This window comes from Gastrolobium bilobum, unplaced genomic scaffold (assembly GCF_033153095.1).
Source record: "Gastrolobium bilobum isolate Gb01-03AN ecotype WA unplaced genomic scaffold, APGP_CSIRO_Gbil_v1 utg118112, whole genome shotgun sequence".
NCBI classification, from domain to species: Eukaryota; Viridiplantae; Streptophyta; class Magnoliopsida; order Fabales; family Fabaceae; genus Gastrolobium; species Gastrolobium bilobum.
The window spans coordinates 1-24,313 of record NW_026898826.1 but is presented as its reverse complement, the minus strand read 5'-3'; the positions used below and the strand labels follow the sequence as shown (position 1 = coordinate 24,313).

The 24,313-nt window shown below is 40.5% G+C and overlaps 1 non-coding gene across 1 annotated transcript; it reads right to left on the bottom strand.

Moving 5' to 3' along the window:
• Positions 1-21,409: 21,409 nt before the first annotated feature.
• Positions 21,410-21,516, bottom strand: LOC133284435 (small nucleolar RNA R71). The gene has a single exon (XR_009747906.1). It is a non-coding gene; the product is annotated as a small nucleolar RNA R71 (small nucleolar RNA).
• Between the last annotated feature and the right edge of the window lie 2,797 nt (positions 21,517-24,313).

Genomic DNA, 24,313 nt, shown 5'->3' with positions numbered 1-24,313 from the left:
AGAGGCTGTTAGCTAATTGTTAGTTGTTTAGATTGTTAAAGCCTTTAGCTGATTGTTAGGAAATGTTTGTTATTATTACTTGTATATATAGACCTCGATTAAAGAGGTAATGATATGAATGAACGAGATACAGTTCCCAGGATTATTTTTAACATGGTATCTGATAAGTCTCTTAATTGAGACTTAGAGCATATGATTTAATTGGAAAATGAAGAAAAAATATTTATTTTGCTGTAAAATACCCCAAAAATGGAGTTGTTGGATCTTTTGTAGATTAAGTGCTAATGGACTTAAACTTGTTATTTTACAGGCCCATTTTGTTAACATTCATCAGGAAATGAAGCAAGAAGAAAAGAAAAGGAAAAGCAAAAAGAAAAGATATGGGCTGGACCTGTTGTCAATCAAAAAGCCCAGATGAAGGAAAATTAAAGAAAGAAAAAGATAGGGATAGAAAGAAAGAAACAGAGTCAGAAACGAGAAGAAAAAGGCTGAGAGAAAACCCTAGCACACATTGTGCGACAAAGACCGACCCTCATTCGACCCCAAATCCACACCACCCATCCAAAGTTCCTTGCCACAAATCGATTTGCAAAGCCAAACCGTTCTCTGTATTCGGTTTATTTGTCAAGATTAACCCTCAACCACGGTTCATTGAGAGTTTAACAAACCCTAGTCACCCCTTCCTTATACAGAAAACGTCAAAACAACAACCCCTTGCTGAGTGGATGAGCTGGATACTTTTTGAGAGTGGAGGCTGGAGCGATTTGTGGGCGCAAGTCTACGTACGGGTTAAATGAGCAAAAATTCCATTCGGATTGTCTGAGGAGGGAGCTGCTGGGGACCACCTTCCTGCAACGCGCGAGAAGCGCGTAACCCCTGCTGAGCTGGAGAAGAAAATCGTGCAAAGAAAGAAATGAGCCCTATAAAAAGGGACTGAGGAGTGAGTTCTGGCTCTCCTGTTTTTTTGATTTACCGTTTTTTTAGTTTTTGTTTTCTGAACAATTTTTATTTTTATTTTCTTTTAAGTTCTGTTTTGTAATGAGATTCTGGTTCATTTGATGAACTTGATGCATGTCTTTACAACACTGAGATTGCCGGTTGTTAGGCCAGTGCTGTAATTTAGTTTTTATAATTCTTATTTTGCGATTTCTGTAGTTCTCTGTTACTGTTTGTAAGCTTCATCCATATGGATAGTGGCTAACTTTTTAGAGGTTGGGTTTAGGTGATACCCAAACCTCAGTGCTTGTTAAACGTTTGGTTTTCTGGTTTTAATTTTTATATCTCAGTTGTTTAATGCTTTTTCTAATGTGTAAAATTATCTGCATTTTGGCCGAATGTCAGAGGTTTGGTTAGGATTTAGTTGTTGAGAAACAACTAACTCTGGATTCTGCATTAGACACATGGACTTAGATGAGAAATCATCTAAGGGATCTCATTTCAGAAATGAATGAGACCTCATGTAATGTTGGACCTGAGTCTCAAGAGTCCTAATCCCACTTGGCATAGAGATATGGAAGTGGGCAACTTTGGGATAAAATAATTTTTAAGAGATTAAAAATGAACAATACAGTTCTGTTAACTGAGAATTTTAGGATGAGCTTTGTGTTAATCAAATTATTTTTCAAGCACTGTGGGGAAGGAGAGCCAGAACTCAACCCACCTTTTTGAACTTCTTTATCAACTCAGATTTCCAATTTCCTTTGTTATTTCATATTTTGATCTCTGTTCTGTTTCCAATTTTAAGTACAAAAAAAAAAAAAAAAATCTTTGTCACATCTGTCATTTAAGTTGCTTCATTCTTACTTCTTATTTTATAACTTAGGAAAGTAATTCAGAAAATTTTAAAAGAAAAGTGAACAGTAGTGTTTTAGGTCCATTCTAGATTATTTTTTACTTTACAATTTGATTTCTTTTATTTTCAAATAGTAATTCAGTTTTAAGCAATTACAAATTTTAGTCATTTCAAAACGCCAACGATCCTTGTGGGAACGATAACTGGGACTTATAACAGCCCTATATTACTTGTTGTCGCGTATACTTGCGCGCATTACTTGCACAACTGTTAGCAAGGCAACAATATCAGTTAAATTTTTTTAATCCTAGAACTATACACTAAGCCTACGTTGTGTGTGCTTCTTTACCCGAACCGAAATTTCTTTCTTCTCCTTCAATTCTTTTTACCCGATTCGAGTTATCATTCTCTATGTAGCACCGATTCCAACACGGGACACGAGACACGATACGACACGACACTCCGACACGTTAATTTTAAAAAATATTAGATTTCGACACGTTAGGACACGTTTTGATATTAAATATTATTTTTAATTTATGTAATGTATATTATATTTAATACTCAATAATTTAATAAAAGAATGAAGTTAAACTTCTAACACCCATCAATTTTGCAAAGAAACATAAGATATCCTAAATATTTATATTAAACTCAATAAAATAGTAATCATAATCCAACGAATCTAATAGTTGGAACTAAAAATGCAACGCAACGCAATCTTTGAACCTTTTTGAGTCTCTACAATGCGTGATAGAGTGTCGGGGAGTGTCGAAGTGTCGAAGAGTGTCGGGAAGTGTCGGACACGACACGTCAGGGTTTTTGAAGTGCCGGTGCTTCATAGATCATTCTTCTCCTTCAATTTTCTTTACCTGACCCGTATTCTTTTTTGAATCCCTAATTCTTCGCAAACATGGACAACACTTCTGAAGCCGCCGCAAACACTACTCCACCACAACCCTCCAACATCATCATCCAGCAAGAAACCTCCTCTTTCCCCATTATCGTCATCCTTGATGACTCAAACTACCCCCTCTGGTCTCAACTCCTAGACATGCGCATCGGTGCGAGGAACAAGTCCGGGTATCTCACTGGTGCGACGCCTAAACCCCCCATCTCTGACCCATCCTTTGAAGCCTGGGTTATCGATAATAAATGGGTGAAAAGCTGGCTTATCGACTCCATGACTCCGTCGTTGATGCAACAATTCATCCGTCTTGAAACGGCACACGAAATTTGGGAAGCCACCAAGCGAACCTTCTATGATGGCTATGATGAAACGTGCCTATTTGAACTCCACCAGCGATCTTTCTCTACCAAGCAGCACAGACGTCTTCTCTCCACATATTACAACGATCTCCTTTCGATTTTTCAGGAGATTGATCATCGTCTATCTTCCTCTGCCACTACTGTTACAGATGTTGTTCAATCTCACTCATCAAAGGCTCGCATGAGGGTTTACATTTTTCTGAGTGGGTTGGACTCGGATTTTGATCAGGTCCGAGGAGAAATTCTCCGCAAAGATCTCAAATTGGATCTTGAGGGTACCTATGCTTTCCTCCACCGTGAACATCAACAACGCATCTCAATGGGACGGCCAACATCTTCCCCGGAGTCCTCTGCCCTGTTGTCCCATGTTTCTCACTCCTCTGCTGTCAGTTCTGCCCCAAAACCACGCAAGGAAGCATCTTCTAGCAAGCAATTTCAGTGTTCTCATTGTGGGGATTCCGATCATTCAAAAAACCGTTGCTATGAAATCATTGGGTATCCCGAATGGTGGGACTTCACCAAACGTCCTCGGCGAAAGGCTTCTTCTAAGGTCCTCCTCTCATCCTCCGATGGTGATTCTTCATCAACTCCTCAGGCTAAAGCAATTTATGAAGGTATCCTAGGTAATACTCTTGCTCTCTCTACTCACTCTAGAATTTTATCTTGGATAATTGATACTGGTGTGTCAAACCATATGATTCATGACGCTTTTTTTTGACTGCATTTTTACCTTGTGATCAATCCACTGTTACTACTGCAAATGGGGGTTCTGCTTCCGTTATGGGTCAAGGAACACTCATCTTATCTCCCACCATCACCTTTTACTCTGTACTTGTTGTGCCATCACTTGAATTCAATCTTTTGTCTGTAAGCAAACTGACTTCAGACCTTAACTGTGAAGTATTTTTTTTACCCACATTCTGTGTGTTTCAGGACATCCAAGCCAAACTGATCCTTGGATATGGTGTTAGAAAGAACAATCTCTATTTTTTTGAAGCCTCTCATAGTGGATCTGACTTGCATTATAAGGCAGCTGCAGTTCACTCATCAGATAAAACCCACTCTACACTCTGGCTCTGGCATAGGAGATTATGACATCCCTCTTTCCATTATCTGAAAAAGTTATTCCCAAATTTATTTTCAAATTGTACTCCCTCTGAATTTATGTGTTCTACTTGTGAAATGGCTAAGAGCCATCGTATCCCCTTTTATCCTAGTTTAAATAAAAGTGTGATTCCTTTTCGAGTGATCCATTCTGATGTATGGGGACCAGCTCGAGTCTCTTCTTTTTCGCATGCTTTCTATTATGTGTCCTTTATTGATGAATGCACCCGAATGATGTGCGTCTCTTTATTGAAAAATAAAAATCAAGTTTTTTCTGTGTTTCAGAATTTTTACAATATAATTCACACTCAATTTAAAACTTCAATCCAAATTCTTCAATCTGATAATGGACTTGAATATAAGAATAGGGTTTTCTCGGATTTTTTAAACTCTAAAGGGTTCAAACATCAAACTTCTTGTGCATATACACCTCAGCAAAATGGATTGGCTGAAAGAAAAAACAGGCAATTATTAGAAGTTACTAGAGCTTTCTTATTCGACATGAATGTACCCTCTCACTATTGGGGTGAGGTTGTTCTTTCTGCAACTTATGTTCTGAATCGTACTCTATCTAGTTCCCTGAATTTTCTAACTCCTCAACAAAAACTTGAAACTTTTTTTTCAATTCCTCATGTTATGAATCTGGAACCTAGAGTTTTTGGGTGCACTGCATTTGTTCATATCCCAAAAGTTCTACGAACCAAACTTGATCCTTGTGCTAAGAAATGTATATTTGTAGGCTACTCTGATCTTCAAAAAGGCTACCGCTGTTTTGAGCCTAAAACCCACAAGATTTATGTCACACTTGAAGTTTCTTTTAATGAATCTGAAGGTTACTATTCAGGGGGAGTTTCCCCTTCTTCTTCTCAGGGGGAGCTACATAAAGGTCTTCTACTTCTATTCTTATCTCTTCCTCTGCAGATACTAATTCTCTTCAAAATCCTCCACTACATGAGACACCAGACATATCCCACATACCTGAGACCCTGTCCTTGGATACATCTGAAACACACTCTGATGCCACTGAAACCACTTCTGCCCAAAATATAGATCATCCAATCCCACCTACTATTGAAGTTATTTCTGTCCAGAATACAGACCCTCTACCTTCAGATATTACACATATTAGGATATCAGAGAGGGCAAACAAAGGCATTCCAAAGTCCACTTATGAACCAGACCCGAAAGTGAAAGGGAAATATCCCATCAGCAATTATGTGTCATCTCATAGGTTATTTGAATCATATGCTTTAACAATTGATCAATTATCTACTGCACAAATTCCTAGTAGTGTGCAAGAAGCCTTGGAGGATCCTAAATGGAAGCAAGCTATGAACACTGAAATGGAGGCACTTCAGAAAATAAAACTTGGAATCTGACATCTCTACCGGAGGGAAAGAAGACAATTGGTTGCAAATGGGTTTATACTGTGAAGCTAAGGGCAGATGAGAGTATTGACAGATACAAGGCAAGGCTTGTGGCAAAAGGATTTACACAAAGGTATGAAGTGGACTATCAAGAGACATTTGCTCCGGTGACGAAACTCAATACAATCAGAATCTTAATATCTATCGCAGCAAATCAAAATTGGCCTTTGAAACAATTTGATGTGAAGAACGCTTTTTTGAATGGTGATCTAGAAGAGGAAGTCTACATGGAAGTACCATCTGGAGTAAAGATAGGACCTTCGAAACAGGATGTGGTTTGTAAACTAAAAAAGGCACTCTATGGTCTTAAACAATCACCAAGAGCATGGTTTGGTAGGTTCTCTTTAGCAATGAAGAAGTTTGGGCATCAACAAAGCAACTCAGATCACACTCTATTTATAAAGCATAACAAAGGAAGAGTGGCTATACTTATTGTGTATGTAGATGATATGGTGTTAACTGGGGATGATCTAGAAGAAATGAAATCTCTTGAGAAGAAATTGGCTGCGAAATTTGAAATGAAGGATCTTGGTCCACTTAGATACTTTCTTGGTATAGAAATTTCCAGATCAAAACAAGGAATTGTTTTATCTCAAAGGAAATACATATTGGATCTTCTATCTGAAACCGAATTGTTAGGTAGCAAGCCAGCAGATACTCCTATGGAGATGAATCACTCACTTGGTGTCTATCCAAATCAGATTGAGGCGGATAAGGGCAGATATCAAAGGTTAGTAGGTAAACCAATATATTTATCACATACTAGACCTGATATTGCATATTCTATAAGCATTGTAAGCAGATTTATGCATTCTCCTAGTAAGGAACATATGAGAACTGTATACCGGATCCTAAGGTATCTCAAAGGGTCTCCCGAAAAAGGCTTGTTATTTTCAAAAAATAATAGACCATGCATTGAAGGCTATACGGACTCAGATTGGGCTGGTGACAAAACTACAAGGCAATCAACCTCTGGATACTTTACTTTTGTTGAGGGAAATTTAGTCACATGGAGAAGTGTAACACCCCGTATATATCCGGTAGTGTTATCATTAGATCGTATTAAGCGGTGCTTAATTAAAAATGCGGAATATTCTTTTTCTTTTCAATTATGATGTCATTATCAATTACCAACTTGATTACTTAATCAATTTCATAAAATATCGCCTGAATGTAAATTGCAATAAGACATCTACTGAAATACCTCAATATAACATATAAAGTGAGTATCTAAATCACAGATCTACATCACGTAGTCCGGACAATATCCCGATACATTAATACAACTCCAAATCAAACTAAGACATAAATCAGTCTATGTGTCATGGACAATCCTCATGCTCACCAAATAAACAATGTCTCAACAAGGTAAAACATAATCATAAACTGAAGCTAACAACATAAAGCAGCATCCAACATGTCAGCATAAATACAGCAAATCTAACTCAGCTCCGGCCTCCTGCCGCCTGAGGTCTCAACATTACCTGAACCTGAAATAAGCGCCCCAAACGTGGGGTGAGATCTCTAAACTAGAAATCTCAATAAGACAAGGGGTCCTCAAGGATCTTCCACCCCAAGCTCACTTACATGTGCAATATAAGTTCTAAAAGCATTTATACCAATATCAGTTCCAAAACTATGCAGTGCAATAGATATCTATGGCATGTGTGTAATCATTATTCTACTGGCCAGAGAAATGTAGGAATACGTCTATACCTACATGTAGTACAAGGAACACCGCTTGCACCTCACCCACAGCCTCACCATATTGTATGTTCTACATACTCAGGCTTACCGTATAGGTGGAACACTTCCATGCATATCAACAAGGCACTAACATATAACAGCTCAACAGCATTTCCAAAACATCAAAAGCATGTAACACAACATGCATATAACCATATCCCCATGGAACATGGTGGAACCACAACATGGCTAAATCGAGGACAAGAAAGCTTACCTTGCAAGCTCGCTATCCAATGTCAAGAGTCCTCACAGCTCAAGTCCAACACACAGCAGATCACAATCTGATTTAGGACCAGCAAGTGTATCAACATACATAACTCAAAAGCATTAACATAAAGACTATGTTCTCCTTTAACGATTTACGTCCTAAGGCTTCCAACAAAGCCACAAGCCCTTAATCACATGATTCTGACTTAGTTCTTTAATTACAGAAGTTCAACTTCATCAATCTAGGGTCCACAAACCCCCAATAGCCTACTGTCCTCACAGCACAGCTACTGTTCTACGAAATCCCAGAATATCCGGATATTCCTCGGGTACATATACGGTTATGCAATATCCGGATATCTCACTGACCATATCCGGATATACAATATTCGGATATTCAGATTCCCATATCAGGATATTCAATATCTGGATATCCAATATCCGGATATCCAAATCCCATATCCGGATATCACATATCCGGACATTTCTCTGGCAAATATCCGGATATTTCACGACAGAATGCAGAAACTGCATTTCGTGAAGATATCCTTCCAAGGTTGGGTTTTTGCTGATTCTAGACACTTAAACATGCATTTCTAGGTGTGTTTGACCAACCCCAATATTAAGTTATCATCTTTTAGCCTTTACATACATCAAGCTTCCATTTTTAAGCATAAAAACTCAAGTTCAAAGGTGGTGATCATACCACAAGCCAAAACAGAGGATGAAGGTGCTATATGGAGCTCACACAACAACTCCCAAGTCTGCCTCAACACTGTGCACGAAAATGCACACCAAGAAGGGTCATTTCTTCACAAAAAATAACACTTTGGAGCCCCAAGACAAGAACAAGACCTTCACCACCCAAACCACAAACTCAGAACCTCAACACCTCACTCACAAAGGCTGGAACTCAGAGAAAACCCTCACACTCCTTCACCAAGCAAGCTCTCACAAGTCCAAAGTATTTGGAGAAGAAACCAAGGAGGAATGAGGCTCCTTGGCTCACAACAATGGAGAAAAGAGTGGCAAAAGGTGGCTGGAGCTGTTCAGCAAAAATAGAGGCACGTAGGAAATCTGATCTAGGGTTTTGTGCCCAATGATTAGAGTATATATAGCCACATAAGCATAAAACACGCAATATTAGCTTTAATTGTTACGCTTAGCATTTTAATCCCAAACTCTGGATTCTTAACCTACTCAATTTTACAAGAATTATCATATTTTTATAATATTTTTCTGAGCACCTTTCCGGTACACGCTTTTCTTAGCCAGTATCAGTTTCTGGCACCATTTCTCATTATTTGGACTTGAAACTCGTTTTACAAGTCCTACATAACATTCTAGTAATTAACATGCACTTACTTTAGTTTTCCGGGATACTTTTTCGGTATGCATTTATACCGACTAGCAGAACCGGTATCTGCACTTTTCTTTCGAAAAACGACTATCAGCATTCTTAATCACTTATCATAATTATTAGAGCCACATAATAATTATTAGGGTCAATTATGGAATCACTTCCTAATTTTGCATAATTAATTAATTAAAATTCCTTAATTAACGGTGCGGGTTCTTACAAGAAGCAAGAAGCAAAAAGTAGTGGCTAGATCAAGTGCTGAAGCCGAATTCAGAGGCATGGCTTATGGTGTCTGTGAACTTTTGTGGATTAAAAACATATTAGCAGAATTGGGGATTAAATACAATCAGCCAATGAATCTTTTCTGTGACAACAAAGCTGCTATAGAGATAGCACACAATCCAGTTCAATATGACAGAACCAAACATGTTGAGGTGGACTGACATTTTATAAAGGAGAACCTTGATAATCATATAACTCAGGTTCCTCACATACGTTCCTCACATACATTTTATAAACTTGCTGATGTATTGACAAAGGTTGTTTCTGGAAAAGTTTTTGAAGAAGCTATTAACAAGTTGGACATGAAAGATATTCATGCACCAACTTGAGGGGAAGTGTTGAAGATATGAATTAACTTCTGAAATATTGTTGTAATTAGATAAGATTAATTTGTTTTTAGATTGTTAAGACTTGTAGAGGCTGTTAGCTAATTGTTAGTTGTTTAGATTGTTAAGGCTGTTAGCTGATTGTTAGGAAATGTATGTTACTATTACTTGTATATATAGACCTCAATTAAAGAGGTAATGATATGAATGGATGAGATACAGTTCCCAGGATTATTTTTTAACAGCACCCATCCACATACTTATAATTAAGAGGAAAAATATGTGTTGTTCCTTCATTTTTTCATTATTTTTTCTTTGAAAATTATTATTTTTCATTATATTCCTAACATTCGTATTAGTTCTCATTTTAATCTTTTTTTTCGGTAAACCTCATTTTAATCTTTTTATTTTTCTTCCTCATTGATGTGTTCATTTTCATTTATTTGCTTAATTAGATTCATTTTCTTTTATTTTAATATTATATAAATGGATTCAACCTATTATCCAAATCACCAATTTTGTTATCTATTACACTGAAATGAATTTGATTAAATGGGTGTGCATGACAACCTTCTCATAATCAACTTTTTTTAATTTAGAGTGTGCATGACAACCTTTTCGAAATTAATTTTTTTTTAATTTATCTTCCCGAGAACAGAAATGGATACAAAAATCGTCCGGTAAAATCAGTTTATTTTTTTTGTTTTCGGGAAGAACCAGTTTATTTTTGTGCCGGGGAACAGAAAAAAGAATCAAAAAATTAATTTTTTTTTGTTTCGGGCACAAAATGAGAAACACTTGTCTTTCTCAATCACTCACCATCACTACCATAATCACCACCACCACCATCCCAACATGAACACTGCCACCATCACCATCGCCGCTACCACCACCACCGTCATCACCATCATCACTATCATCACTATCATCACCACCACCACCACCACCACCATAACCACCATTACCATCACCACGCCACCACCACCTCGAGGCCACCACCGCCGCCACCAACCATCATTATCATCGTCGCAGCCACTGCCGTCACCACCACTGCTATGTCATCCCCACCACCACTAATACCATCATCACATCATCGTCACCGCCACCATCAGCACAACCATGTCACCACCACCGTCACCAACCACCACTACCATCGTCGCAGCCACTGCCGCCACCGCCGCAGCCGCCACCATCGCCACAATCAATGCCGTCACCAACACCATCATGTCATCACCACCAACACCAACACCACTACCACTACCACCATTGCCGCAACCACTATTGTCACCTCCACCACCATGTCATCACCACCACCATTATCATCACCACGCCATCGCCACCACTCCACCACCACCGCCCCGCCACCACCTCCGCCACCATATGAAAAGGAAAGTGATGATCCAAAAATATTTTATGCTTAATAGGGATTATTTTTTATTATATTATTTATTGTGTTATCAAACACAACTCTCATTCTTGGAATAAAATAGAACATGTTATCAAACACATTTTTTTTCTTATAAACTATTGCAAGACATAGAAATGGGAAAGAATTGTTTCTTTACAGAAACAGTGCTAGGGAACAGAATGGTTGTCATGCACACCCTTATGTTCCCGGGAACAAAAATGGATAGAAAACTCGTGTGGTAAAATCGGTTTATTTTTATATTCCCAGGATGAACCAGATTAATTTTTGTGCTGGGGAAGAGAAAAAAGAATAAATTTTTTTCTACTTTTTATGTTCCTGAGCACAAAATGAGAAACACTTATTTCTCTCAATCACTCTCCACCACTATTATCATCATCATCACTACCACCATCTCGACAGGACCACCGCCACCATCGTCGCGCTGTCGTTGTACCACCACCACTACGACGATGACGATGCCACCGCCACCATCACTGCCACGATGATGACGATGTCATCGCCACCACCTCCACTCATCGCCACCACCACCACCACCACCACCACCACCACCATCATTGCACTACTGTCACCACCTCTACCACGGCGCCACCACTTTCACCACCATCCCCAACCACCACTACCATCGCCGCAACTAAGGGTGAAAATGAGCTGGGCTAGGCCAAGCTTTGCAACGAAAAGCCCAAGCCTATGTTAAAAAATTTTAATTTGGCCTGACCCAAGCCTAGTACAAGTCTAACTATTAGGTTGGCTTGCCCCATTTATAAAAAAACAAATGGCCTGGCCTAGCCCGTTAGCCTGTTAATTTTTAACTTCCAAGCAGAACAATGAATCAACTTCACAAAATACTTGATGAAAGTTGTTCCTCCTTTAATGCTTGGCTCAAGTACCCAGAGGTTGAAACTCTCCAATTTTTGGTGCAAGGCTCAAGGGTCATAACCTTTGAGTGGTTTAATGTCTCTCCATAAATGAAGGTACAAGACTCAAGGGACACATCCTTTGAGTGGTTCAATATCTAGAATCATCTCCCTCCCTTATATAAGCTTATAGTGTGTGAGGTTTAGTGATATGAGAGATTAGAAGAAAAATACCTCTAGAGAGAAGTTTGAGCGAGACCTCTTTAGGAAAGTTCGATATTACCACCATTGTAGGTGACGTTTGATTGTACCTCTAGTGAAAGACTAAGGATGTTTGATTGTTGTAACCCATTATTCTTATAGTGGAAGTTTGATTCTGGACTACTGTCTTGTGAGTTTTTACTTCTTCACATTGGAGAAGGTTTTCTCATTTAAACAAATTGACTGTGTTCTTCTCCATATCTCTCATCTTGCATTTTACTGTTTCGATTTCGCAATTGACTTGAGGGTCCGACTTGACCCAACAGTGGTATCAGAGCCTGGGTTCGACGGGTTCTGAAGGAGACAAGATGGAGACCAGTGGCTTAATCCATGAAGGAGATATGTTCAAGCTGATCGCAGACAATTTCACTTATTGGAGACCGGTGATGGATGACCATCTCTAATGCAAAGAATTACATGAGCCCATTATCCTTGATGAGAGACCGGCAGGCAAAACTGATAAGGAGTGGGAGATCCTGAGTCGTAAGGCGGTAGCTACAATCAAGAAAGACAAAGACAAAAGCCTCTTCGAGCACGTGTCCGAGTTCACGAACGCGTACGAATTATGGAACAAATTGGAGTCCATGATTCAAAAGAAGACTCCCAGGAACAAAGCACACCTGGTTCGTGGACTTGTGAAGTTGGAATACAAGGACGGCATGGGTATGATTGAACATCTCAACACCTACAAAGGGATTGTGAATCAACTGTCAAAAGCTGAGATGAAATTTGATGACGAGATGCAGGCTTTGCTACTATTGAGCTCGCTGCCAGAAAACTGGGATACTCTGGTGGTGACTTTGAGTAATTCGGCTCAAGAAGGAAAATTAAAGATGGATGCCGTGACAGATAGCCTCCAGAATAAAGAAGCCAGGAGAAGGGAACGAGGTGTAACCAGCACATCTGAGGCAAACGTAACCGAGAATAGAGGAAGGTCTAACGCCTGGGGTCGTAGCAAGAGTCGGGGTCGTGATAGACATGATAAGTCCAGAGGGCGATCTAGGCCAAAATATGGGATGAAGTGCTTCTATTGTGGAAAGGCCGGTCACAAGAAGACGGACTGCAGGACTCTGCAGAATGACGAGAAGAATGACTCTGTGAAGCCGGATCGGATTATTCCCAAGAAGAGAGAAGACAAGAGCACCACTGCGGTGGTTGCCAACTCGAATGCCGAGATATTTCTCCTCGGCGAAGACAATTACTTGAATGTCGCATATGAAGACTGCACATGAATTGTTGACTCCGGTGCCTCCTTCCACATTACTCCACACAAAGAATGTTTCTCCTCTTACTGAGGTGGTGATTTTATTGTCGTGAAGATGGGAAATCAAGTGACCAGCAAGATTGTTGGTGTCGGTGATGTAACTCTGACCACAGATGTCAGGTGTCGACTTGTGTTGAAAGATGTAAGGCACGTTCCTGACATGCGATTGAACCTAATCTCGATAGGCAAGCTTGATGATGCCGGATTAGTGAACTACTTCGGTAGTGGTAGATGGAAGCTGGGCAAGGGAAATTTGGTTGTTGCCCGAGGTAAGAAGGAAGGCTCCTTGTATGTGATGCAAGGAAAAATAAATAGTGAAGAAGCCAATTCTGTCCGAGATGGACATAGCTTAGAGCTATGGCACAAGCGCCTCGGCCATATGAGTGTGAAAGGGCTCCAAATACTAAACAAGAAATGATTATTAACCAGGTTGAAAGGGCAAGTGCTGGAAAGCTGTACGCACTGCCTAGCTGGAAAGCAGCACCTGGTTTCGTTTGTGAAGCCGGACCAACCCAGGCGACCCAGGTATATTCTTGACCTCGTCCATACTGATGTTTGCTTCATGTCGGAGAGATCCCTTGGAGGAGCTCAATATTTTGTTTCTTTTATTGATGATCATTCTCGCAAAGTGTGGGTATATTTGTTGAAAACTAAAGATCAGGTACTCCAATCCTTTAAAAAGTTTCATGCTATGGTGGAAAGGGATACTGGCAAGAAATTATAGATGGTCCGATCTGACAACGGTGGTGAGTACCGCGGCCCATTTGATGCATATTATAGAGCCGCTGGGATCCGAATTGAGAAGACGCCCCCAAGACACCTGAGCTGAATGTGAAAAAATGAATCGGACTATTGAAGAGAAGGTCTGAAGTATGTTTTCCAATGTTGGTTTGTCGAAATCATTCTGGGGAGAAGCCGTCAGAACTGCTGTTGACTTGATCAACCTCTCACCATCACGGCCACTTGAAGGAGAAATTCCAGAAAAAGTCTGGACAGGTCGAAAAGCGGCCTATGATCACCTGAAGGTGTTTGGATGCGGAGCTTTTGTGCATATTCCTAAAGATGAAAGGGCAAAACTCGATGCAAAGACAAAGGAATGTATTTATCTCGGTTCACCAAAATCCGAGTTTGGTTTTCGACTTTGGGATCCAATCAACAAGAAGATAGTGATAAGCCGAGATGTGATTTTTCATGAAGATGAGACCATTCATGACATCTCGAAGCCCAAAGTTCGGGTTACAGTCAGACGTGAAGAACCCATCCCCCCTTTCCGAGCTGAAGCAGGGGGAGAAAATCAAGAGAATGAAGAAAATGATGACCAACAACAAACTGATGATGACCAAGATACCGAGGTCCGAGTTGATGATGAGATCCAGGATGAGAATGATGAACCGGGTTATCAAGCTGAAGAACAACCAAGATATCCAAGTCGAAAAAGAAGAATGGGAAAAGGCAATGCAAGAGGTTGGAACTCTCCAATTATTGGAAGTTGTTCCTCCTTTAATGCTTGGCTCAAGTACCAAGAGGTTGAAACTCTCCAATTTTTGGTGCAAGGCTCAAGGGTCATAACCTTTGAGTGGTTCAATGTCTCTCCATAAATGAAGGTACAAGACTCAAGAGACACATCCTTTGAGTGGTTCAATGTCTAGAATCATCTCCCTCCCCTATATAATCTTATAATGTGTGAGGTTTAGTGATATGAGAGATGAGATGAAAAATACCTCTAGAGAGAAGTTTGAGCGAGACCTCTTTAGGAAAGTTTGATATTACCACCATTGTAGGTGACGTTTGATTGTACCTCTAGTGAAAGACTAGGGATGGTTGATTGTTGTAACCTATTATTTTTATAGTGGAAGTTTGATTCTGGACTAGTGTCCCGTGGGTTTTTACTTCTTCACATTGGAGAAGGTTTTCCCACGTTAAACAAATTGACTGTGTTCTTCTCCATCTCTCTCATCTTGCATTCTACTGTTTCGATTTCGAAATTGACTTGAGGGTCCGACTTGACCCAACAGTGGTATCAGAGCCCGGGTTCGACGGGTTCTGAAGGAGACAAGATGGAGACCAGTGGCTTAATCCATGACGGAGATATGTTCAAGCTGATCGCGGAAAATTTCACTTATTGGATACCGGTGATGGATGACCATCTCTAATGCAAAGAATTACATTAGCCTGTTATCCTTGATGAGAGACCGGCAGGAAAAACTGATAAGGAGTGGGAGATCCTGAGTCGTAAGGCGGTAGCTACAATCAAGAAAGACATAGACAAAAGCCTCTTCGAGATAGACCTGATAAGTCCAGAGGGCGGTCTAGGCCAAAATATGGGATGAAGTGCTTCTATTGTGGGAAGCCCGGTCACAAGAAGACGAACTGCAGGACTCTGCAGAATGACGAGAAGAATGACTCTGTGAAGCTCGATCGGATTATTCCCAAGAAGAGAGAAGACAAGAGCACCACTGCGGTGGTTGCCAACTCGAATGCCGAGATATTTCTCCTCGGCGAAGACAATTACTTGAATGTCGCATATGAAGACTGCACATGGATTGTTGACTCTGGTGCCTCCTTCCACATTACTCCACACAAAGAATTTTTCTCCCCTTACTGAGGTGGTGATTTTGGAGTCGTGAAGATGGGAAATCAAATGACCAGCAAGATTGTTGGTGTCGGTGATGTAACTCTGACCACGGATGTCAGGTGCCGACTTGTGTTGAAAGATGTAAGGCACGTTCCTGACATGCGGTTGAACCTAATCTCGATAGGCAAGCTTGATGATGCTGGATTAGTGAACTACTTCGGTAGTGGTAGATGGAAGCTGGGCAAGGGAAATTTGGTTGTTGCCCGAGGTAAGAAGGAAGGCTCCTTGTATGTGATGCAAGGAAAAATAAATAGTGAAGAAGCCAATTATGTCCGAGATGGACATAGCTTAGAGCTATGGCACAAGCGCCTCGGCCATATGAGTGTGAAAGGGCTCCAAATTCTAAACAAGAAAGGATTATTGACCGGGTTGAAAGGGCAAGCGCTGGAGAACTGTATGCACTGCCTAGCTGGAAAGCAGCACCTGGTTTCGTTTGTGAAGCCGGACCAACCCAGGCGACCCAGGTATATTCTTGACCTCGTCCATTCTGATGTTCGCTTCATGTCGGAGAGATCCCTTGGAGGAGCTCAATATTTTGTTTCTTTTATTGATGATCATTCTCGCAAAGTGTGGGTATATTTGTTGAAAACTAAAGATCAGGTACTCCAATCCTTTAAAAAGTTTCATGCTATGGTGGAAAGGGATACTGGTAAGAAATTATAGATGGTCCGATCTGACAACAGTGGTGAGTACCGCGACCCATTTGATGCATATTATAGAGCCGCTGGGATCCGACTTGAGAAGACGCCCCCAAGACACCTGAGCTGAATGTGAAAAAATGAATCGGACTATTGAAGAGAAGGTCTGAAGTATGTTGTCCAATGCTGGTTTGTCGAAATCATTCTGGGGAGAAGCCGTCAGAACTGCTGTTGACTTGATCAACCTCTCACCATCACGGCCACTTGAAGGAGAAATTCCAGAAAAAGTCTGGACAGGTCGAAAAGCGGCCTATGATCACCTGAAGGTGTTTGGATGCGGAGCTTTTGTGCATATTCCTAAAGATGAAAGGGCAAAACTCGATGCAAAGACAAAGGAATGTATTTATCTCGGTTCACCAAAATCCGAGTTTGGTTTTCGACTTTGGGATCCAATCAACAAGAAGATAGTGATAAGCCGAGATGTGATTTTTCATGAAGATGAGACCATTCATGACATCTCAAAGCCCAAAGTTCGGGTTACAGTCAGACGTGAAGAATCCATCCTCCCTTTCCGAGCTGAAGCACGGGGAGAAAATCAAGAGAATGAAGAAAATGATGACCAACAACAAACTGATGATGACCAAGATACCGAGGTCCGAGTTGATGATGAGATCCAGGATGAGAATGATGAACCGGGTTATCAAGCTGAAGAACAGCCAAGATATCCAAGTCGAAAAAGAAGAATGGGAAAAGGCAATGCAAGAGGTTGGAACTCTCCAATTGTTGGAAGTTGTTCCCCCTTTAATGCTTGACTCAAGTACCAAGAGGTTGAAACTCTCCAATTTTTGGTGCAAGGCTCAAGGGTCATAACCTTTGAGTTGTTCAATGTCTCTCCATAAATGAAGGTACAAGACTCAAGGGACACATCCTTTGAGTGGTTCAATGTCTAGAATCATCTCCCTCCCCTATATAATCTTATAGTGTGTGAGGTTTAGTGATATGAGAGATGAGATGAAAAATATCTCTAGAGAGAAGTTTGAGCGAGACCTCTTTAGGAAAGTTATATATTACCACCATTGTAGGTGACATTTGATTGTACCTCTAGTGAAAGACTAGGGATGGTTGATTGTTGTAACCCATTATTTTTATAGTGGAAGTTTGATTCTGGACTAGTGTCCCGTGGGTTTTTACTTCTTCACGTTGGAGAAGGTTTTCCCACGTTAAACAAATTGACTGTGTTCTTCTCCATCTCTCTTATCTTGCATTTTACTGTTTCGATTTCGAAATTGATTTGAGGGTCCGACTTGACCCAACTCGAAAAAGAAGACCCTCTACAAGGTACCCACCTGATGAATACACCGTTGTTGCTAAAGATGGTGAGCCTCAGAGTTATGATGAGGCTGTGACGAGCTCAGAGAAAGAAGAATGGGAAAAGGCAATGCAAGAGGTTGGAACTCTCCAATTGTTGGAAGTTGTTCCTCCTTTAATGCTTGGCTCAAGTACCAAGAGGTTGAAACTCTCCAATTTTTGGTGCAAGGCTCAAGGGTCATAACCTTTGAGTGGTTCAATGTCTCTCCATAAATGAAGGTACAAGACTCAAGGGACACATCCTTTGAGTGGTTCAATGCCTAGAATCATCTCCCTCCCCTATATAATCTTATAGTGTGTGAGGTTTAGTGATATGAGAGATGAGATGAAAAATACCTCTAGAGAGAAGTTTGAGCGAGACCTCTTTAGGAAAGTTTGATCTTACCACCATTGTAGGTGACGTTTGATTGTACCTCTAGTGAAAGACTAGGGATGTTTGTTATTGTAACCCATTATTCTTATAGTGGAAGTTTGATTCTGGACTAGTGTCCCGTGGATTTTTACTTCTTCACATTGGAGAAGGTTTTCCCACGTTAAACAAATTGACTGTGTTCTTCTCCATCTCTCTCCTCTTGCATTTTACTGTTTCGCTTCCGCAATTGACTTGAGGGTCCGACTTGACCCGACAATACTCAAATTTTGTTGCTAAACCAAAAATCACAATTTCAACATCCAAACAGAATCATGAATCACAACAAAACTCATCACGATATGCATTTAAGTTACTTTGAAAAGCAAAATACTCAAACTAGATAACATATATTTCATGAGATCCAACAAACAAATCTATACTATGTAAATTAAAATAACTACATGAATCCAACAAACACATCATGATGCTTATAGTAAGTATAATCTCTCCCAAAAACCTTTTAATATATTCATATACACAATCTAACATGCTGAGATGTTGGTTCCTCCTATATAAGAAATAAAGACATATTTATATTAAAATATAATCGAATATAATTAAGTTATAAATAATTGCAATTGATTAAATTTATATCTTTTGTTTTTTCTTCAAGGCATATGATGGGAAGTAAATTCGTTCCCATCTAAGCCCATTTTGATGGCAAAATACCATACGTTCCCTCATCTGATGAGCAACTTCAGCATGAAAATCACTTGTTTTACACATTTGTGACAAAAACACAGTGGGGGAACGAATGGTAACATATTCCTTTAAAATATATTAAAAGGGGAACGGACTGAGATGCATTTAATGCATCTGGACCATTCATTTAATGCTTCTGTACACTTTGCAAGTAACGTAGAGTTAAAGACTTCTAAAAAGCAAGGCGGTGCACCAACTGAGAAGCTGGAAACGTGAAGAGCGGAGAATCAAGAGTTCTCATTGGCTGAAAACAGAAGCAAAACATGGGAAGGTCAGCAGACAACGGCTAATCATCACCAAATCCTGTTCTATTCAGCAATTCACATAAGCTTCACACTCTGCTGCGACAGTCCCGTCCTCTCATTCAAGCAACTAGCTCCAAAGGAATTACAGTCTTGCCACTCCTCTTCCAGCTATAAATAGGACCATCCTCACACAAAAACATCATCGAATCCTGGAGGGTTTGCAGTCCGAAAGGAAGAGATCACTTAGTAGTAGTTAGTAACTTAGTTTAATTTTAAGTTGTAACTGTAGTTAAGTGACAACCCCTCTTCTCTTCTCTATAAACAACCATCAAGACTCCTCACGAGCAAATACTCATCTTTCTTCATTTCCTGTTACTTTTTGTAAACTGTCTTTTAAATTAATATAAGTGTTTTTCTCTTCGTTCCAATCGTTATCTCTTGACTGAATCTCGGGTCTATGTGATTTCAGTTGAGAATAATTATGTTTAAACTATCAGCCATGAACTGAACTATTTGTTGAACGGGTAAACTGTGAAACTCTTAAAGAACTGTTTTCAAAACTCTTGACCGAAGCTTTTTGTATTTCTTTGGCTAAGTAAGCTATATTCATTGTGCGCCAATGGAAATTGGATACATACTGAGAAAGGAACTTATATATGGAAGGGATTTCAGACAGCTTAGCCATTAGGGGAAGGTAGATATCATGGCAAAAACGCTACTGGTCACCTTAGGAATAAGGGGCCAACTCGTCCATTTTAATGTTCTGAACTAAGTACCTGTTGGAGTCAAGGGAGCCATAGGAATATGGAAACTTGTGAGCCATCTAGACCATGAGCTGAGGAATCAGAGTTGGCAAACAAAGAAACTGGGACAAAGCCAAAAGGTGCTAAGTCTTGAGCAGAGAAAACAGCCCCTTTAAGAGTGAAGCAGTGAATCCATTCCTTCTGTAAACTGTTTTAACCACCACCTTGTTGTCTCTTGATTATAGTTATTTCTCTTTTAGTAGTTTTTATTTTATTTAGTACTTATAAAAACTCCAATGATTATTATCTCACCTTCTTCTAAACAGGAAGTATCACATACATAACGCAGCGAGCAACTGTTTGCCATCAGATTGAACCTACTGTTCCTGAGGAACGTTGTCAAGACAGTAGGGAACATTTGACTAGATAGTTCATTTACTAACTTTTCTTCTCATTTTTATTCTTTATAAACAGTGATAAAACAATAATTAGCACTTTATCCTCGTGGGAACGATAATTTGGGCATTAATACTCCCTTTATTACTTGATGCGTTCACTTGCACACTTGGGTTGGAACTAAGGGACGAATCTGTGTTCTGCAAGAACAGAGGAACGTCCCCTATCAGAACTTATATTTTTCCACCATCAGCAAACTACCCAACAAGTTTTTGGCGCCGTTGCCGGGGATAGAAACACTAACTGTTGTTCTTACCATTGTTTTCTAACACATATACTGTATATCTGACTTTACTTTTATTTTTTTTTCTCTTTATCACTGAATCTGTTGTGCATATATATACCTTGTGCTATTGGTTTATGAGTGCAAAGTTTGAAACAGACTCTGACCACTCCATTGAAGTACCTGAGTTTCTCTTTGATCCTGCGCCAGAACGTGCACTCCATAGGAGAAGAAGGAACCTCATGGAAGAATTTCCTGAAAACATGGTTGATCACAATAATAACAATGAAGAGGTTCCCCCTGAACAGAACTTCAGAACTTTGGCTGCTCCTTTCAGGAACAGACCAGATAAGGGAGTAATCCTTCCCCCTGTAGCACCAAATTTCGAACTAAAACCTATCATGTTCCACATGATTAGGGAAGCAGGGGTCTTCAATGGACTCCCTGCAGAAGATCCTTACACACACCTCACAACATTCCAAGATATTTGTGATAATTTTAAAGCTGAGGGTGTAACAGAGGAGAGCATGAGAATGAGGTTGTTCCCTCACTCCTTGGGCTTAAAAGCTAAAACATGGATGAAAACTCTCGCCCCTGGATCAATCCACATATGGGAAGAACTCTCTAACAAGTTCATAGAGGTTTCTCCCAATGTCTCGACAAGCTGATGTTAGAGCTGAAATCTCTAACTTCAGAATGTTTCATGGAGAAAATCTCTATGAAGCATGGAAGAGATACAAGGACATCATAAGAAAATGTCCAAACCATGGGGTAGAGAGTTGGGGAGTGTTACAATCTTTCTATAATGGACTTGACCATACTTCTCAATCTCACTTAGATTTTGCTGCATGAGGATTTTTCTTTACAGGAACACTTGAATCAAGGTACGAAATCATAGAAGGGACTGCTGAAAGATGTCTTCAATGGCCAATAGACAGAGTGAGCCCATTGAGGAAGCCAGGCATGCTAGAACTGAAAACAAACAACCATGGAAGCCCAGCTGGCATCACTCATGAATGAAGTGAAGAACCTGAGAGCTGGCCAAGCAGCACCAAGGATGGAAGTCTTACAACTCACAACAACTGAAACAGAACCATGCTCAGCCTGTGGTGACCATCATGACTCAACAGACTGCCCATCCACTGCATTGGTGTGTTATGCAGAAAATTTTGGCAATAGGAACTTCACCAGAGACAATCAACAAGCAGGACAAAATACACATTCAAGCCCCGGAGGAACTATCATTAAGGATCAGAACCACAACACCTAATGGAGGCCACCTATTAACCAGAGACCATTCAACAACAATCAGCAGCAGTATCAGCAAGGTAGCAGCAGTGGAACGTTTGAACAAAGAAGAAACAACTACGTTCCGTTCCACAAAGATGACCAACGCATCAACACCCTGGAAAATTATGTCAAGGAATATGTCACCAGGAATGATGCAGTGGTCAGGAACATTGAGTCCCATCTGGGGCAGATTGCTGCCAACCTTCAAACCAGAACACCAGGATCACTACCAGGGGACACTGAGGTTCCCTCAACCATTTCTGAAACCCCTTGAAAGGTAAGTACCATGTCTAGCTAAAGACATTAAACTAAGCGCTGACTGGGAGGCAACCCAGTAGATACATTTGCTCTCTGACAAAGAGCAAAGTTTTGGGGCGGTTATCCATAACCACATAGCTCCCAAAAAGGAGGGAACGTCTGATGTTCCTCTCCAAAAAATCCAAATAAAGTACGTTCCGTTCCAGGAACGTAGTTTTGGGGTGGTCCCTGACCACACAATCCCAATATATATATATATATATATATATATATATATATATATATATATATATATATATATATATATATATATGTTTTGTTACATGTTCATTTAGATTTATTAAATAATAGGTGATAGGTTAGTACGTTCCCTTTTCCTTATTTAGTACTCACTGTTGCATTTTTTCTTATTATTTATTTCAGTTAGTTATTTATTTATTAGTTAGGAAAAGACAAAGGGAACGTTCCCTAGGTTAGGAGATAAAAGTGACTGGGACTCCTGTCCCTGCTGAGTCACTTAGAAAGATACGCAGCCATGTCTATTTGTATTCATTTGCAAATCTTGGAAACAAGCGCAGAAAAAGCAACTGTCTCCTCAACCATTAAGACAACTGCACCCTTTCCTTTTCCCTCTCTCCCACGTCGTAACCTAAACCGTTCCATTTTCTCACACTCATCCCATCAGTAACTGGTCACCTACTGCTGACCACTCGTTCTATAACGTCCCCATTCCACTACCTCTTCAACCTCCTCTCCTTAACCTCCACGTCCCAGAAACCTTTCATTTTCTCCCCCACAGTCTATTTAAACTCGGTCTCTGATTTCTTCAAGTTCTACTACTTCCATTCAACTCAGAACCCTTTTATCCCTCCTGCATTTGTGCCCTAACTCCCTTTCTGAACAAAATGACTAAGCTTTCATTTGAAGTGACCCCTGTAGCCAACCGAGGCGAAGAGCCAGAGCTCTCTGAATCCACCATCATTCGGTACCCAGAAAGGAACATTTCTTTGCATCAAGACAAAGTGGTTCTGCCTCCATTCGTGAAGGAATCACTGGTCAAACTCAAGTGGCTGCTCTTTGCCACTGAGGACCGCGAGTTAAATCTAGAATGGGTAGGAGAATTCCTATACCAGATGAGGAGGCTGAAGAAAGATGCCCCTGACGTGGTCACAGTAAGGGGAAAACAAGTGTCATTTTCCCCTGATGATGTCCAAGAAGTACTCCATCTCCCCACCGTTACTAACTGTCCGTACAAGGAGTACTTGGACAGTAGGAAGGAGTACACATTTCAGAAGGATCTGAAGCTAACAGTAGCTTTTGACAATCCCAACTACTATAAAGGGTCCCTGTGCAAGGGTAGCATGAGGGACATAGCCAGATTCTGGGCACTTTTCGCCAACTCCAACATTACCCCCACCTCTCATGAAGCCTCTTCTAGCTGGGGACTTCAAGTTCAAAATTATTGCATCATCAAGCACATCCATTTTGATGCAGTAACCCTCATCTACAACAGCTTGAAGAGGGACATCAAGAAGACCAAGCTCTTCTTCCCTTGCCTCATCACCAAGCTCTGCAGGAAAGCTGGTGTAGAGGAACACCTTGATGATAGCACAAGGGTGCTATCCATCATTGATGCTAAGACCTGGAACGGTCTTAGGAGCACCTACATTGACACCACCCAACCTATTCCTGCTAATCTCAGACGCTCCCCCACCGGTGATGATGAAGAGAAAACCCCTGTGGTCTCACAGAAGAAGGCCACCAAGCCCACTCCTTCAAAATCCTTCTCTTCTTCACACGTTCCAGCAAGGAGAACTGTCCCTCCTCCCACCAAGGTAAAGAATGATGCCCCTGTTGCTACTGATGGCAAACAGGGCAAGAAGAAATCTTCTGCCAAACCTCCCCCAAGAAAGGGGCAACGTTCAAGTCAGAGGATAAAGAGGTTCCTCAACAGCAATAGGCCAGAAGAAGCATCCTCTGCAAAGCCTATCACCCTCTCTGACAAGGAGGAGGAGAGTGAAG